Here is an 18,220-nt window from a genome sequence, read left to right on the forward strand (position 1 = left end):
AAAACACCGTTGAAAAAGGATTGTTTGAAGATATGATGCACGGGAACAACTAAAAGACTTGAATTAGGTGAAAACCTTAAATTAATTAGAACACAAACACGAATCTTCTGAGATGTCTTCAGCCCTCTGGAAAGATTAAATGGCGAGAGGCGAACAATCAAGGGGAAAACATTTGAGCCGAAGGAAATAATATAATCAACACCGAATACTTGAAGTGAATCCATCGGAGAAGGAAAATAGATGAAGAATGATGAACGAGACAAGAAAGCACCGGTTGTAGTGATTGAGGAAAGACTGAAGAGGCTCCGCATGAATGACATTAATGCTCGAATAGAGACGTAGACTCCTGGAAGAAAAGGGGTGGGAGGGCGGGGAAATAAAAAACAAAGGCAACTTGGAACGGGGAAGCGACAAATAACTTGAAGAGATAACACCGCTTGAAATAATTGAGAAAAGAATGCAAAGGCTTTGCACGAGTAGGATGGATACTCGATTACGGACTCGGGCTCCGAGAAGAAAAATGATGGGCGGCTGGGAAAAATAAGACAACTGAGGACGGGGGAACAACTTCATTGAGAAAGAACCGAGGATTGATCTTGCAAAAGACAAAGAGGGTCGAGTCGACTTGATGAGAAATGCACCGGAGGAAAAGAACTGACATCACAACGATCGGAAAACTGACTGCAAGAACCTAAAGAAAAATATGAATGGGAAGTGTAGAGGAATCAAAACACCTATGTCAAGATTCCTCACCAGAGCGACGAACGGGCTGAGGAGTAAAAAGAATTCCTACTCTCCGATATAATTAGACTCCAAAAAAGTTTTCTTCTAGACTCGACAACGACCAAACTACGATCAATCAAGGGGGCTCCTATGGTCGGTCGAGGCTCAGATACCAACTTGTCACGCCCAACATGCGATCCTATCCGAGAGGAACTCGATGGTCCCACCAAGGATAGAGTCGCATATTGAAACGCTTTGCAAGGTGGATATCATTACATCATACCATTACATAGTAGATGGGGATACATACAAAAGGCATGCAATGCCACATGAATACAACAACATCATACATGAGAGCATCATCTAACTATGGATTAAACACAAACATAAACTCAAACGACATCCACCCTGCTAGTCAGGACTCCAGGCGAGGAACCTATCCCCTGATCAAAGAAGACGAAGCTGAATAACTCCAAAACAAGCAAACATCGCTCTCGCATCATGAACATCACATTACCGGTACCTGCGACTATTGTTGTAGTAATCTGTGAGCCACGAGGACTCAGCAATCCCATTACCATGGGTATCAAGACTACAAAGCTTAATGGGTATGGAATGGATAAGTGGTGAGGTTGCAGCAAGCGACTAAGCATTTGTATGGTGGCTAACTTACAAGTACAAGAATAAGATGAGAAGCTACGTAAACGGTCGCAAATTACTAATGATCAAGAAGTGATCCTGAACTACTTATGTTCAAACATAACCCCACCATGTTCTCTTCTCGACTTACTCGAAAAGATACAGTCATGGTTACACACGTGGTTGGTGTATTTTAATTCGAATCAGGTGTCAAGTTCTCTACAACCGGATATTAAATATTCCCATCTTCCACATAACTGCAGGCACGACTCTCGAAAGTTTAAACCCTGCAGGGGTGTCCCAAACTTATCCCATGACAAGCTCACGATCCGCGAAGACAATCCTCCATCACGGGACATCCGATCAGACTTGGGATCCCGGTGCACAAGACATTTCAACAATGGTAAAACAAATCCAGCAAGACCTCCCAGTGTGCCGACACCCTGATAGTAGCCATGCGTGTCTCGTCTCAGGCCACGTCCGGATGAGAAGAACGTATAACAACTGAGACCCAAGTTTCCCCGGGGGAAGCCGCACACGACTCTAGTTTGGGACCAACACCATCAGCACTGGGCCCCCTCTATTATGTGGAAACAAGAATCCTCGGGGTTCATGATGCCCTATGAGGTAATTTAATTAATTCAGTATTATTATGATGGCAAAAGTTAAAACCAATGTTGGGCCTTGCTGGAAGAGTTTTATTCAAAGCAAACTGTCAATAGGGGCCCATAAACCCTCACCTTGTTAGGGACAAAAAATCAAGAAACATAACACCAGTATCACGGAAACTAGGGTGGAAAGAGTGCAACAAAACACCAGGCATAAGGCCAAGCCTTCCACCATTTACCAAGTATATATGTGCATTAATTAAAATATAAGAGTTATTGTGATATCCCAAGATATCAAGTCCCAACATGGAACAACCTGCAACTACACCTGCAACTACACCTGCAACTAGCAACGCTATAAGAGGGGCTGAGCAAAGCGGTAACATAGCCAAACAATGATTTGCTGGGATGGTGAAAAAGGTTAGAGGCTGTTTCATGGCAATTTGGGAGGCTTGATAAACAAGTGGTAGGAAGCGTGGCATAGCAATAACATCGAGACAACTAGCATAGCAATGATAGTAGTGAGATCCAGGGTAACGGTCATCTTGCCTAAAATCCTACTAGGAAGAAGATCGAGTCCTTGAAGAAGACAAACGGGTGTAGACTAACCAAGCATAGCATAACGAATCCTGCCGATCGCAACGAAACATGAACTATCGAGAAGAAGCATAACCGGAAAGAAGAAAACAACATGGTAAACACACAACACATAAACATGAAATGATGCACAACCAAGTATGATGCATGACAATGGTATATGATGCTACTCATGGCAAGAAATGATGCAGAAAAGAACATCACACGCAAGCAAGTTTAATGAGGCCAGAAACAACATATAAAAATTCTGGTAAGTCCTCATAGGCAAAATTCGAAATTGATCAAGATCTGAAAAATGTGAAGTTTTAAGTTGTTAAACAACAAATTAAAGTGCACCATGATGATATACATGTCTTTCTAATCAAGTTCCATATAAAGTTCATTTAGTTTGGAGCTACGGCCTAGAAGATATGAGCAAAACAAGTTAAACATTGCATTGATGCAAAATGCATTCAAACATCGAGCAAATACATTCAAAACATGGATGCAACATGATAATATAAAACTACATGGAATTCTAAGAAATTTTCATATAGAGCATGCTCAAAACGGAGCAACGGTGCAACACATACACTCCAAACAAGTTATAAAACAATCTACGTAAAACAACAACTAGGCACTTTGCAATCATCAAAACAACAGGCTACAGGAAACAGATGAACACAAACTTGATATGCGCTCGAAGTACATATTACATACTTCAAACCACATTAAGGTTTAGGTTCATAGGCATCATGATTAAACTAAGATGGTCAAGGCAACAAACAACTTTATAACACAGATTATGAGTGAAAAACATGGCATATGCATGAGCAGAGTTAATATGATGACATGTTGGAGGCATGAAACAAAGATGGTAAAGCAACTATACGTAGTAACCAAGGGCATGGAATCAAATTACACATAACAACGAGAAAATAACATGAAGGAGTCATATGCATATGGCTCATGGATTAGTGGGAACCATAAAGAGAAGCTTGAATGCTATAGCAAATTTAGCGTGTAAAACAGCAATATTGTCATAGCATGTTTGCAGGCTTGGAGCAGAGGTCATATGAAGTCCAAAATTATCAACCATGGCCTGTGAACAAAGAACTCGTAGCATAGTTCAATTCATGTAACCGGATCATCTCTGAAAGTGGCACAAATCAATTAATATCAAGCTCACAACATGGCATCATAAAGTTAACAGAAAACTGAAACATCATTTAGGAAAGTTCATGGCCATGAAAACATATGCTACCAGACATATATAAGGCATCAAATGGAATGCGGTGATAGAGACTCACATGTACATCAAAAATATGTCAACTAAGCATCTCCAGATTAAGCATGTATTTGATGGTAGCCTCAAGCAAACATAGTAACATGATATAATAGATTCAGACTTGACAGAACATTAACATGATGGCATATCAAAATAAATAGATTCCAGCATTGCCTTGATGGCATGATTGTGCTCCTAAAACCTGTTGACATGATGCTCAAAAGTAAATCACACAAAAATATATAAAAGAGACAAAATGGCAAGTTATAATAGTTTTCAGCAGATTATATCACTTAGCACTTTTGCAACGAAGATTAAGGCATCAAGGTTAATAGTAACATGAAAGAAAATGCAACCATCATGTATAGCATCAAGAGATGAACCGTTTGACACATCTTACACACAATTCGGATCAACATGGACATAGTTATCATCATCAAAACTTGGCAACATGATACTGGAAAAAATAAGGGACTGCAGGTTTTCATAAAAAAACATAGATGGGCGCAAGTTAGCTAAATGATGCACAAGCGGGATTTAGGGGGGGGGCTCGCTCACCAGAGGGCTATGGGCCGGTCGGGGCTGGGGCTATTGAACCGGGGCGCGGTCCAGGCGGCGGTTCGCCTGGGCCGGTCCAGTTTGACTAAACCGGCCGGTTCAAGCCGGCTCAAGGCGGGCCAGATGCCGCACGACATGGGCGCTGACATAGGTGAACGGCGAGGCATGCGGTAGTGGTGGCTCGATCCGGCAATGGCGGGGCGGTCCAGGACAGCGGATTCGGTGCTAGGGGGTCCCGTTCCCGGGGTTGGCGGCGCCGGAGGGTCGACGGGGTCATCGGCGAGGTGCGGGCAATGAGGCGTTGTGCGATAGGCCGGGGGACAGCGGTGTCGGGGGCAGCACGAGGAGACGCTTGGCGGTAGAGCGGCGGTGTCTAGTGAGGCGCGGAGATGCGGGCGGAGCTGCATTGGAGGTTGCCGGCAGGCAGGAGGCGCGGGACGCGAGCAGCGGCAGGGCTGGAAGTAAGCGAGGTGACGGGGAGGAGCGGGTGCGAGGCGGCAGGGTCGGGTGCTGGGCGCTGGGCGGCGTAGGCGCGCGTGCTCGTCCTGGCTCAGATCTGGCCCGGGTTGAGCCTGTGATGGGCTCCGACGGGCCCTGTGGGAGGAGGGAGGCATGGGCGACGTGGCAGCTTCTGATTGGAGGAGGGCGGCAGCTGCGGCGGCACTGACCTGTGGGGCACTGCCAAGTAGCGGTGGCAAGGTGGCTAGCATGGATTTCGAGGTAGCAGTGGCAGCTGATCCGAGGGGAAGGCTAGAGGTACGTGGAGGCTACGGTTTTGCCCATTTTTGGAAGGGGAAGGTCTATATACAGATAGAGGGGCTAGGATAAGGGTATGTCAGGGTTTCCGGAGCCCTCTGATCGTGATCCGATGGCACCGGTCGGTGGGGGGCTAAGTGAGCTGCAGGTGGGCTATGCCAGAGACAGATGGGCTGAGAAGGGAGGCGAGACAGAGGCCCGACGGCAGTTTCGGAGACCGAAACATCCGACGAATAAACCAACTATATTGCGGCTGTATGTTCAACGGTTGGGCTATCAGACGGACCCCGAATATGATGAAATTTGACAGGCGGTCTAGCTACGCTATAATAAGACTGCATGCCAACTTTCAACCCATTCCGAGAACATTTTTATGCCACTTATAAAATAATATTTTGGAGGTGCCGCGAGCACGTGCGAGTGTGGTTGGGCTCAGAACGGACAATGGAGAGAACTGGGAGACCCGAATGGGTGCAAGTTTTGAAAAACATGTAGATGAAATTCACATGATAACATGGCAAAGAGAAAAACTCAAGCAAATGACATGGCAATGATGGCGAATAACTGGATGACAACTGGCACATCGGTCTCGGGGCATTACATGGAGGTGGCGCCAAAGACGAGGGGAACATTGGGGCAGCTCCTTGGAGGTGGAGGACGGGGTGGCTGAACCGGTGGGGCGACGAGATTAACGGCTAAGGGATAATAAAGAACCTTCGAAGGAAAGCAAGACAAAGGTGTATATTATGCTCCAATAGTTGGTAACCAATACGCGACCCCTCATCTGGTGCGGTGGATGAGGGATGTCGAGGTGTTGCTGTGGACGATGTCATCGGGGAAGAGGCTCCGGCTGGGTGGCGGGCGAAGGAGGGTGTGGGGCTTTGCGGGTTTTCGCGGCCTTGGTGTACGAATGGGTCGGTGGATGGGATGGGAGGGGGAACCATGGCTTAGGGACGCGCTTGTCCGAGATGTGGGGTAAGTTATGAAAGCACCCCCACCAATTTGAGCTAGGTGGTTCTTTCGGTTCAGCGGTATCTTGGGCATTTCATATATCGGGATTTCGCAGGAGGTGTGAGTTTTCGCGCGTGTTGTCATTTAGGGTTAGCAAGGTGCGGGTTGAGATGGAGGGTGTTTTAGGAGCACAAGAAGACAAAGATATATCCTAAATATTTCGGGGGTAACAAGGCACCGGTTGAAGAGGCGGGAGTTTCGCATTACGATAGACAGAGATGCTAGCTTGAAATTTCGGCATAACAAGGCGCGGCTTGAAATTTCGGGAGAACAAGCTTAACGTGTACAAAGAAATACAATTCGCACCTCATCACTAGAGAGAGCCATGTCCCGTTTATTATATTACCAGAAATGCATTCAAATATAACAAAAAAATAAAAAAATCGAGACAACAAACATAACGTGTACAGTACCAAATCAATTTGCACTTCCCTCAACAATAAAAAAACAATTCGTGTTGTCTAACATATGGACTAAATTAGAGTACATTTTCCCTGTTTGAATGGGATTGTACTCGGGTTAGTTATACAACCATCTAAATATTATCTTCACAACACATGACACGAATATAGGAGTAGTAAAGTCCTTTATAAATACGAACTACAATTACATATGATCTCAAATTCAAATATATGTATCCATTTTATGTTGAATTCAAATCATAGTACATGTATGCTCTAGCTAGATGTTTGGAATCTAAACCATGTATGATACTATGTACAATGTGTTTAACACGCACAACACACACACACAAACACCATTTAGACTAGTAAGGTACACGTGCATTACACACATGAGATTTGGCAACCAAATTATAAATAAATACCACATTATAGCATGTAAGCTTTGAGTCATATATGCATGACGTAGGTGTTTCTTTAATTCTTATAGTTCATCTCATTCAAAAATAAGTTAGTTTTTATGAAAAATCTAATATATTTGAAGATCCATGGAATTTTGCGTTGTAAAGCATAAAGTAAAAACAAATAATGGCAATTCATGTAGAATTTTTTTGGCCAATTAGGATATGGAAGATTCTAGAACAAAGGAGAACTGCTTGTGTTTTGAGGTTTTGTGAATTATGCTTAAGTTCAACCATGGAGTCTTCTAGATTGTACCTGTGGCATCTGGTGCATTGTAGTGCTAGGATGAAGGCTCCAAACCTTCCCTTTTCATGAAAATTTAATGATAATAAAACCTTGGCTTCTTATGCTAAAGGTATATATGATTACTGTGATGTGGAATGAATAGAAGAATTCGTTGCTTTTAAGGGTGCTTATGAAATTGAATCTTTGTTTGAAAAGTGTGAAAATTATGATGATGATGTTTACAGACCTGAAAATTATGCTTAACTTAAATATTGATATGAAAATTATGAAAATAATTCTGATATTGATGCATTTTATTGAAAAAGTATCTGTTGTCCAAGAAGAGACTAATATTTTGCAGGAATCTATGGAAAAAGAAATAGATGACACTGTGAGCACATTAGATGAAAAAGATGAAGAGGAGAGCGAAAAACAGAAGGAGGAAGAGCAGATTATCTACCCATGCCCAGTAACGCTTCAACTCATACATTATTTAATTTACCTTCGTGCTTACCGACGGATGATTGCTATGATTCCTTGGATTCGTTTGAAATATCTTTTTGATGAACTTGATGCTTGTGTCCATGATGCCATTATGAATTATGCTTATGGAGATGAACTTGCTATAGTTCCTTATGTTAGTAATGAAATTGTTGCTATTGCACCCATGCATGATAGTCCTATTATCTTTTTTAATTCTCCCAACTACACTATATCGGAGAAGTTTGCGCTTATTAAGGACTATATTGATGGGTTGCGTTCTACTTGCACATTGATTTTGATAAATGTAATATGCATGTGCTCGCTGCTCCTACTTGCAATTATTATGAGAGAGGATCTACATCTCCGCCTCTCTATGTTTCCAATATGATAAACTCCAAGAAACTGTTTATACTATGCATTGGCCTTTACATCGTGTGCCTGAATTGTTCTTTTATGACATGCTGATGCATCTGAAGAGAGTTAGACTTTGTTTGTGCATGATATATGTTACTTTGTGCTCACTGCTAAATCACAAATCATTGGTAATTAAAATTGGCTTTGATATACCTTGGGATCCGGGTGGATCCATTACTTGAGCACTATATGCCTAGCTTAATGGCTTTAAAGAAAGCGCTGCCAGGGAGAAACTCGGCTGTTTTAGAGAGTCATTTTGTCTATTGTGTGCTATGAAAAAGTTTATAAAAACAAAAAATATATAGACGGGAACCTAAAACTTTACAAAAAGAAAAGCGAAAGTGAGAAAAACGAGCATTGTTAAAGTGGGAGCTAGCCTTGAACTTTGTTCATGCCCATGGAAACTTTGTGAACCTTGATTACAGAAACTTTTCAACAAAAATAATTACCCCTTTGTACAAATCTTTTGTACTATAAAAATAATGTGCCAAGATTTGCCTTTAGGATGATTAGAATGCTTATTTGGTTTGTGCAGTGCAAAACCAGAAACTTTGGTTGTAGTGCTTGAATTTTGTTAGTTAATTTTTTGGTCAAAAATTGGCAAAAAATATAAAGGGGGCCAATAAACCAGGACGCAGGCAGGATGATCAATTTTTGCCTGGATTACTGTTGATTGCGTTTGTACTACTCCCTTCGTTTCTTTTTAGTTTGCATATAAGATTTGGTCAAGGTCAAACTTTGTGTAATTTGACTAGCTTTGTAGGAAAAGATATCAACATCCACACTATGAAATCAGTAATATTAGATGCATGATTAAATTAATTTTCATAACATATAATTTTAGTATTGGAGATGTTAGTATTTTTCCTATAAAATTAATCAAACTTTACAAAGTTTGACTTTGACCAAATCTTATATGCGGACTGAAAAGAAACGGAGGGGGTATTTAAATATGGACATAGTGGAGTAGTACTATCTTTATCTTAGCCTCGTAGGGCTCTCCTAGCGCCTACACTCGCCTCCCCGCCTCACCCACCAGATCCCGCCATGGATAATCCCTTAGATCCCAGGATCCCGCAAGCTTCACTCTCGTTGCGGCCCTCGGCACTGCCGCCTTTGAGTGAAACTCACATGTGTTTTAGAGGGGATCCATTGCTCTGGAATCATAGATCGGTGGTGCCAGAGGACATGTCAGGGCTACATTTCAGGTGGTGGGTAGCAACGGCAAATCGGATCGAGGAAGCGTCGCATCGATTGGAGACAAGTTCGAAGGAGTTGCGCCCAATGAAGCACAAGGTGGATGCGCAAATCGATCTCAAGGGAGAGATGTTGAGGAATGTCAGCATCTGGTTGCAACGCGTTGATTTCGAGCTTGGGCTAATGGCAGAGATCATATTGATGGAGTCGACTGCGGAGGAAAGAACCCGCATGCTTGCGAAATGGAATGAGCAGCCCGTGCAACTGTTCAAATGGGCGGTAGGAGAAGCCAAATCTCTGGACCAGCTGCGGTGGTGCCGCCGGGCATGCATCGTAGGCGAGGTGAGCTGCCCTCCTTCCCCACCATGATGCAGTTACCTACTCGGTTGCTGCTGCAGTGAACTTGCAACACCATGTCGGTTTGCAACCTTGACAGTAACTCCATCTATATGTATTGTATTCCTGTGAAAATACTTGGTCATTTGGAAAAAGATGGTAATTGATCTAGCACTAGTTTTTGAATGCTTGGTCATGACCATCACCCGAAGCCACAACCAGAAGTCTTCATCGCATAATACTTACAATCGGTCGCACCAACAGATGGTCGGTCGCACCCGCGTCTTACCGAAGGGACACGCATCGGCTCGCTCTGACATGTACGACTAGTTACATCACTGACTTGTGCGACCGCATTTGAGTAGTAGTACTTGAAATTTATGTTCCACTAAACTCATCGGGAGCCGTTTCGGGGCTCGAAACCAAAACCATTAATTAATCTTTAGCTTGTTCCCATCACATTCCAAAGTAGTACTCTCATGCTATATTTAAGTGCAAACTGGCTCACACCTACCACCTCCGTCCTGGTTTATTAGTCCTCTTTGTAATTTGTGCTATTTTTTTACCAACGATTTAACTGATGAAATGTTAGTGCATGTTAATAAAATTATTTTGTTGGATTCATATTTGACATAATTTTTAATGATATGATTTTTCAGGACGCGCATGAATATTTTGTTAGTTAAATTTATGGTCAAATATTGGCACAGATTACAATGGACACAGGTGGTAATACGTATCAAACCTGAACGTGTTCCCACTATGCATGTTTTAGTACTAGTGCTAGTAGTAGGTTATAATAAGGGGAACTACCTAGCCGAAAATTACTCTACCTTCCTCCTCAAAATTAAGTCTTTCTTGTTCGTCCGTCCTTGCCATGGCCGATGTGCAGAGCTATAGGTCGAGTACTACATGTAAAAAGGCAGCGGCGACTAAGGCCGCAGAAAAAAAGGGCTCCCCGCCTCGCAGAGACCTCGAAGATCCCTCACGGGCAGGTGAGGTGTAACAGCCTGGATTTTGGCCCTTTTATTTTTCTTTCGATTTATTTGGTTTTTGCTCTATTTTTCTTTTTGGAGTGGTTCTGTGGCCTTGCCACCTGGGAAATCATCCTCATTCCCCCTCTCAAGTGGGTAACCATTTCCAAAACCTTGCCAAGATCATGTCACTTCACTCCTTGACCAAACCCTAAAATTCTTTTCTAGGGAATATTCCTTTTTCATTAAAGGAACAACCCTATCTGCCCTAGGTTGTGAAGCAACCTATATTTCTGTCCATACAAAAATCCCCAAATAATTCTCATAATTCGTTTGGGTCATATGTGGCTCAAATATGCCCAAACATTTCCTTGGCCAGTTCAAAAATAATTCCCCAATAATTATTCTTCCTTTCTGCCCTAAATGGCAATTTGTGAAGGAAGTGTCATTTATATTTTTCCTAGTGGCTCCCATCCTTTTTGGGCATGTTTATATGTACAAATAATTGCCTCATGAACAAGTTCAACTTTATTTGCCTAGCCAATCTTCCTCGGTGAATTTTCAAAGTTTCTGTTAGACAGAAGGCTTTGTGAAGGAAGTACTAGCTAGGAGTATCCAAATGAGTTGAACTTTTGCACAATCCTTAATGTGCTCATATTAACACCCTCCACCCATTTGCAGCCCCATCCAATCATCTATGTGAGCACAGGAGCCAATCTTTGATTCTGGCAATATTTTCAGGTTGTGAAGCAAGTATATTTTATCTTGCTTCAAAAATCCTGATAAATTACCAGATCATTCTTATACCCATAGAACAGCTCTCCACCCAATTTGGTATCATTTCATTGATCCATTTAACCACCAAAATAATTTCAAATTTCTGGACAAAAATGATGTTTGTGAAGCAAGTGCTATTTTGGCTTGTCCATTTGGCATGAGCTTTTTACAGAATCTTTATATGTCCATATCATGAGGATTTGCCAAGTTGCATCCCATTCCATAACTCCATGTGAGAGCATCCTCATGATCTTCATTTCGGGACCAAAAATGCAGTTGTGAAGCAACTATATTCATTCTTGGTCCATTTCTCCTCAAACTTACCAGGATGAAAGTCCTTCTTTACCTCAACCTCACAGACAACTCCATTGCTCCCAAAACCCTTCCTGTTGATAACCAGTGCTCACCCAAGTTTACTGCAGTAAACTTGAGAGGCGGCTTACTGTTTAACCAAAGCTGTTTTCATCGATCTACCACCGCAGTTACAACCTACCTAGGAAGGACTGACCCCTAGACATTGCTTGGCATCATTTGTGGCACTGTGTGCACCAGTGCACGCGGTGACCACCTCTCTGGCGTGCAATGGCCGCATCCAGAATGGTTCTTGCTCGGGCCCCTCCTCTGCTCGGCGTCTCGGCGAGCACGGGCACGTCCATTGTCCTCCTCTCGTCGTGGCCATTCCCCTGGAACCCTCTCCCCCTCCGGCAGCTTCCTCACCGACGCTCGCTGCCGTGTGCCCACGGGCGAACAATGGCATTTGGCTCGGTTCGTCGCCGTCATCTTCCTCCATGCCCCTCCCTTGGCCGTCTCTACCCCGTGAGGTTCCCCCTGTTCTCCCTCCGTCATCTACCTCTGAGCTCACGAGCGCGGGCATGCATCAGCAGCGCCGGACACGCGTCCGCGGTGATGCCAGATCGACTCACCTCCTCCCCTGCCTATATAAGGCCGCCCCGGTGCCGTTTCTTTGCACCAGTAGCCTCCCCTCACCCCTAGCTTCCTTCCTGACCACCCGAATGAGCTCAAGGAGATCTCCTCGCCTCTGTTGGCTACCATGGCCGCCGCGGCCATCTGCCTAAATTCCCTCGAGGTCGAGCCCATCCCTCCTCCTTTCCCCCTCCGGAAGAGTTCCTCAACCCCGGTGAACCCCTCCCAAACCCTGCCTCTCCTTGCCCTCCACCATAGCCCAGACTCCATCTTCGCCGTCGCCGCCGTACGTCTCTAGAGTCGGAGCCCTACTCTCTCTGCTGCTTATCGGCGGGAAAGAACCATACAGGCGGATGCGGCTCTTCTTCGTGGCCGCTCCGGTGGCCGGAGTGTCGCCGGAGGTGGCCGGTGGCGCCAGGACGGCCGCCGGCGCCGCTCCCCTCCCTCTGCTCCATCGGGCGTCGATGGAGAAGGAAGAGGCTGGCCAGGTTAACTGTCTGGTGGAGCCCCGGGCCCCACATGTCGGCCTCTGCGGCATTTACTCGGTCCGGTCCACGTGGATAAGTGGCGGGCCCCACCTGTAAGTCTCATGCGTTGACCCCCCCTGCCACGTAAGCATAAGCAAAAGCGTATTTCTCTGATTAGACTTTCAGTTTTTTTGTCCAGGCCCCTGTTTGAAGATATTTTTCTTGCAGATAGGTCCCTGGCAGAAAACACCCCATAACGTTTTAACCGTAGCTCCAAATGAGGTGATTCCAAAGCCTACTTCTTCGTTTTGTCGAGCCCGTTCGGCCGGTAATGCTTTCACCATGTTTTAGCATTCTAAAAATGACCATTATTCCCTTGCCCCTATTCAGCCCCTCCGAGAGAGAACGTTTTCCGGTGATTCATTCCGCGAGTTTCTTGCACTTTCTCCCGGTGATTTCTTCCACCCCAGGCAAGCCACACCCTCCATTTGCATGATTGCAATGCAGTGACATGGTTTAATCTATTTGAACTTGTTTAAAATATTGCTTAGCTACATGACTTTGTGCATGGCATTTTCTCGGAGTATTATTTTGATCTTGTTGATGCCATGCTATTGTTTGGATTACTAGGAGTTATGTTTGTAGTTGATGAGTATCATGTTGCAATTGGAGTATTATTGGTTGATATTATGGTTGTTTCATGATGATATCTGTTAGTATATTTTGGAGTAATACTTTGGATGTCATGCTACCTTTGGATTATTAGTGGTTAGTATGATTATTTCATGATGCTAGTTGATGTTCTGTTGCTTGGAGTATTATTTCCAGAGATGGTGTTTACATGTGGATCTTAGCGGTATAGATTTATTCTTGTTATTGGAGTAGTAGGATTAGTGTTTCCGTATTCATCATGACAGTAGTGTTGTGTTACCTTGGAGTATTTTGAGATGATGATATTATGCTCAGATTATTTGTTGGATATTGCTATGACTTGGATTATAGTTTGATAGTTGATATCGGAGTATCATTTATCATAGTTATATTTTTGGGGATAAATTCCGTCATTAAGTTGACCAGGTGCCACCGAACCGAGATATTCTAGTGCAACCACATTCTCCGGTATGGGACGGCCCTAATGCGATGCTATTGTCACGCCTCTTGTCGGTGCCTCCAACGAGGGAAGGTTATGGGCGTGCGATACCCTGGCCCGGTAAGCAGACATAACCTTGTGTGCCCGTAGTTGGTACTGAGAGCTCAGGTCCCCGTGTTGGATCGTTTATGTTTTGGCCACGACGGTGGTCGTTGTGTCTTTGGTAGACACGGGGCCACCCATGACTTACCCCAGTGGGGAGTGAGTCGGAGTGGTCGGGAGAGTGTCATGGCAGTAGATCGGTTTTGTCGGAACGCTATTGATCCACCCGAATGGGAGTGCGAGGCCATGGGTTCCATGGTGTGGGTACAGTGCGCTACCTCTGCAGAGTGTGTGTGTTTAATCTATCGATAGCCGCGGACTTGGTCATGGGCATGGGTTCGTACTAGGTCACACCGTTCGATCAACACTCACATGATGGAATGACTTATAGGTGATGTATATGTTGATATTTTGAGCAGTATAGATTGGCAGGATGTTGATGATGATGTTGGGGACCAAGTGTTGGCCGTGGTAGTGATCTTCGGAAAGATCACAGTTTGAGACCAAGTGTTGGTCGTGGTAGTGATCGCCGGAAAGATCACAGTTTGAGACTAAGTGTTGGTCGTGGTTGTGATCACCGGAAAGATCACCGTTTGGTTTTGATCACGAGGTGATCGAGATGGTATATTGCTTGGTTGGTTAGCCAAGAGAGATATGGTTATGAGATCTAAGACGGTGATTTATCAGTATTGTAGTAGTTTCATATCAGGCTTAGTAGTTGCTGTTGTATCATGGTAGCTATTAATTTAATTAACCTGTTTAATGCTATGTAGTTGTCTTGCCTTGATGTTTTTGGTTGTTGTGAGCTTGCAAGTACATTCAATGTACTGACCTGGCATGTCATTCCAGATTGCAGGTGATGCCGTCATTGCTTGATTGCTTGTCGCGGTTTCCGTTCGTGCGAGCTAGATCATGTCCCAGCCAGAGTCCCTGCAAAATGGAGTTCACCACCTTCGTCGTTGTTCCGCTGCTAGAAGATTTCCGCTGCTTCGAGTTGTTCCGCTGCTAGCATAGAGCAAGTGTAGTATCGCAGGCGTAGTGTCGCCATGCTGATGTGATCCTTTGCAACATCAGACCCGTGTATTATTATTCTTGTAATAAGAGCTGATTTGTTCTATGTCAAGCATTGCCATATTCCAGAGACTTCTCCTCGATCTCTGGGCTGGAATATGGGGCGTTCCGGTTTCTCTGAGTTGGGATGCCACATGAGGGCTCACATAAGCGACCTAGCCACGGAAGCGAAGATGACGAGCTGGCGGTGCTGGAGTCGATATCCCTCGACAACATGCCCGATCGGCTCAATAAGCAGAAGGAGTTCGTCGATGGCTTGGTGGAGCTACTGAAGGAGAGCCTCGACGACATGCCCGCTGAGCTCGATGAGCATGGGGAGTTGAGCATTGCCTCAGATAAGAAAGCGACCAGCGAAATCCTGCAACTTCAGGAGGACAATGCGAAGCTCCGCCACGAGCTCGACCTTGTGAAGGAGGAGAACGCTGGCTGGAAGAAGCTGCATGAGAAGAGTAGTTCCTCGTAGAAGATGTTGCACGCCTTCATCATGGAACAAAAGGAGGAGTTGGCAAAGCTCCGCATCGAGCACCCGGCTGCTGCCAAGGTACGTAATGCGGTCGTGGAAGAGATGATGAAGGCTCGCGTAGAGAAATCCCCCGTCATGGACAGAATGAAGAAGCTGGCGGAGGAGATGCGTAGGCAGATGGAGGTCATGCAGGCGATAAAGAAGCAGTTACCACTCCGCGGCCAGCAACCCTTCATGTAGTAGAGAGGAGCGCCCCAGACTTTGTGTGTGTCTTCCTTTGGGGGGGGGAGGGTAATCTTTTGCTCCTGTTTATCCTATTTTTCTTCGGGTGTTCTGCCGCACGTGTCATGTTCTCTGCGAGGCATGAATAGAAAATGCTAATGATGAGTGGCACCGTGGGATCGATGACTAGCAAGTTAGATCATTTTTTTTCGCCATATCGCACTGGGCCGCCGTGTTTCGTGCTCCTCCGTCGTACTAGTTCTCCAGTGGAAAACTTGAGTATACGACACTTTGCTCCTCCTCAGGTCGTCGGCAATATTTATACAAGCAATCAAATCACAAGGCCCCGCCCTCCAGCAGTAATGAGCCGTCAAATCACAAAGGCCCTCGCCTCTCATGAAACCGACCAAGCGAGAATGCTCCGCCCTCTAGCCTTTTAAGTGTATACTTTTGTATAGTAGTAGTATCGATGGATTGCGCCATGGAGCAAAACTAACAGTATGAAATTAAAGAAAAAAGGTGGTACATATAGAGAGCACTTATCGCCAAATTATGCATATAGTACTATTAAAAAAAGCTAGTATGTGCTTAGATGGGGTGCTAAATTCTATTAAAAAAGCTAGTACTCTAGTGAAATAGAGGGAGAGCTGCATGTTTGTCCATAGGTATTTATGTCATTATAACATGGAAAAAGAGATTTGAGTCACAATATTGGTGTCCAGCACAACACACCCCTCAAATAATACTAAGCACCCTGAAATTCTTTGACAACTAATTTGCTGGCTATATGATGTTGGACATATATATTGTACGTATATAATGTGAAGAAACGAGTGGTAGTACTACCAACTACAAGATGAACTATAAGAAATACTAGTATGTATGTGTTGAAGAGTTAAAGTAATGAGAAGGAACATAACATAGTTATGCTGGGGGCTCAGCATAACACACCCCTCAAATAAAACGAAGCACCCAAGTTAAACTAAGCCACTAATCCGGTAGATACTGCATTACGACCACCATGAGCAACGACACTGTCACCTTACTCGGACTCCGTGTCCACATCCTCGACTTCCTCCTTGTCCCTCTTCCTCTTGGCTGATACTTCTTTGCTTGAACCGCACACTTGGCTCTCGCTCTTCATCCAACCCATGTAGATATTGAAACAAAGGTAGGCATCCATTGCAATTGATGTGCTCTCTATCTAGTACATTCCACTACCATGCAAGATGAAACTTGTGCAGAGGTTTTGTCAGTTTATCATACGAAGGATCAACCATGGCTGCTGCCAGGGTCAACATTGAAGGCTGATGGGAGGACACCAAAACATTCCTCTGGAGGTCGAAGGGCTGGCCTACAACGAGGCCTATCCGACTCAGGACTTCTTTGTTGTTCGTAAAGTCTACAGAAACGAATTTGACTTGGCTGCCCCTGATGTTCTTAAATTCCTTGCACTCAACGTTGGCATCGCATATGTGGTAGACCAAGCACAAGTTATGCACACAAACTTGGATCACGGCGGGCTTCTTCTTCTCTTCCTCCTTTCGATTCTTCTCCTTTCCCAGGATTGTGGTGTACTCAACATCTAGCCCAGTGACCCACTCTGCCTTTGAGTTTTCGAACATGCATTTGAAGCGAGCAATGTATCCTTTCACCGTCACGGAAGAACAGGTATAGATGACGTCGAACTCATCGCCAATGATGGTTCTAACCTTGTACTCACCGCTGATCATGGAGATTTAGGATGCCATGGATTTGGGAGGAGTGCTAGGATTAGTGGAACTGTTGTAATGTGAAAGGACGGGACGACTAGGAGCGAACTGTCGTAATGTTAAAGGACGGCCGGGGATGAGTAGGAGCGAACTGCTAGCGGTTTTCCGATTGTAAAAATGGAGAGTGGGGCGTGTGAACGGCAGGGCTTTCAATGCTCCCATGATACGGGTTTCCGAGAGCCCTTGGATCTGAGATCGAATAGTTGCATGGCATGATTTTAGACCGATGGGTGAATATCCTATCTAGGAGGGTTATTCTACAATTTTTCAGTAACTTAGCATGCAACCGTTCAATCTCAGATCCAAGGGCTGTCAGCAGCCCGTATCATGGTTGCGCCTACCACAACCGTCGCATCGCTCGTGCGGTCGCGCCATTTGATATTTCAGACGGTTATAAATGATCATTTTTTTTGCCTACTTCGCATGCATGAAACTACTGCCTTCGTCCAGGTGCATTAGGCTATCTAATGTTGGCATGTCATACATAGTCATCACTTAGTCACTCATACAACAAGGTTAGCTGTAAGGTTGGCTATAAGAGTAAATTTTTTACTTCTCTTTATCTCTTTCTTCGTACTCCCTGCATTTCAATTTACAAGTCCTGTGCGTATTCCTTGGTTGTCAATTTCATCACCGTAATATAATGTACATAACACAAAAATTATAACGTTTGAAAATAGA

This window comes from Triticum aestivum, chromosome 4B, assembly GCF_018294505.1.
Source record: "Triticum aestivum cultivar Chinese Spring chromosome 4B, IWGSC CS RefSeq v2.1, whole genome shotgun sequence".
NCBI classification, from domain to species: domain Eukaryota; kingdom Viridiplantae; phylum Streptophyta; class Magnoliopsida; order Poales; family Poaceae; genus Triticum; species Triticum aestivum.